Raw genomic sequence first — 1,258 nt, 5'->3', positions numbered from 1 at the left:
CCGCATAAAAATATAAATAAATAAATAAATAAATAAAGGTATTGTGTCCATCTACAACTAAAAAAATTTTTTTAAATTAGTCCTGTTAATTTCCAGAGTCATACACATATAGAGTGCTTTTCAGTGCCTTATCTATATTAACATGTTTTGTTTTTTTTTAAAAAACGTTAAGAGGCCAGGTGTGGTGGCACACACCTAGAATCCCAGTAATTCCAGAGCCTAAGGCAGGAAGATCACAAGTTCAAGGCCAGCCTCAGCAAGTTTGAGGCCAGCCTAGGCAATTTACCGAGGCCCTGTCTCGAAATAAAAAAGTAAAAATAAAAAAGGACTGGGGATATAGCTCTGTAGTAAAGTACCCAAGGTGTCAATCCCCAGTACCAAAACAAAAAAACATTAAGAATATGCTTATGTGCTCGCTTCGGCAGCACATATACTAAAATTGGAACGATACAGAGAAGATTAGCATGGCCCCTGCGCAAGGATGACACGCAAATTCGTGAAGCGTTCCATATTTTTCATTTGACCCAGCTATCCCACTCCTTGGCCTATACCCAAAGGACTTAAAATCAGTATATTACAGAGATACAGCCACATCAATGTTCATAGCTGCTCAATTCACAATAGCCAGATTGTGGAACCAACCTAGATTTCCTTCAATTGATGAATGGATAAAGAAAATGTTGTATATATGTACAATGGAATATTACTCAGCCATAAAGAATGATAAAATTATGGCATTTGCAGGCAAATGGATGAAACTGGAGAATATCATGCTAAGTGAGATAAGCCAATCTCAAAAAACCAAAGGACGAATGATATCACTAATAAATGGATGATGACACCTAAGGGGGGGTGGGAGGGGTTAGTGTTAGGGTTAGAGTTAGGGTTAGGGAGGGGGGCAAGAATGGAGGAAGGAAGGACTGTATAGAGGGAAAAGAGGGTGGGAGGGGTGGGGGGAAGGGAAAAAATAACAGAATGAATCAAACAACATTACCCTATGTATATTTATGATTACACAAAGGGTATGACTTTACACCATGTACAAACAGAGAAACAACATGTATCCCATTTGTTTACAATAAAAAAAAAAAAGAATATGTTTATGTGAGGTGCAGTGGTGCACGTATGTAATCCCAGAGGCTTGGGAGGCTGAGCTAGGAGGATTGAGAGTTCAAAGCCAGCCTCAGCAATTTAGCGAGGCCCTATGCAACTTGGCAAGGACCTGTCTTTAAATATAATATAAAAGGGGTGGGAGGGG

At 39.3% G+C, this 1,258-nt stretch overlaps 1 non-coding gene across 1 annotated transcript; it reads left to right on the top strand.

Moving 5' to 3' along the window:
- Window positions 1-409: 409 nt before the first annotated feature.
- On the top strand, window positions 410-516 carry LOC124962516 (U6 spliceosomal RNA). The gene has a single exon (XR_007104523.1). It is a non-coding gene; the product is annotated as a U6 spliceosomal RNA (small nuclear RNA).
- Window positions 517-1,258: the final 742 nt, after the last annotated feature.

Source organism: Sciurus carolinensis, chromosome 12 (assembly GCF_902686445.1).
Source record: "Sciurus carolinensis chromosome 12, mSciCar1.2, whole genome shotgun sequence".
NCBI classification, from domain to species: domain Eukaryota; kingdom Metazoa; phylum Chordata; class Mammalia; order Rodentia; family Sciuridae; genus Sciurus; species Sciurus carolinensis.
This window is presented reverse-complemented; position numbering and strand designations above follow the sequence as displayed.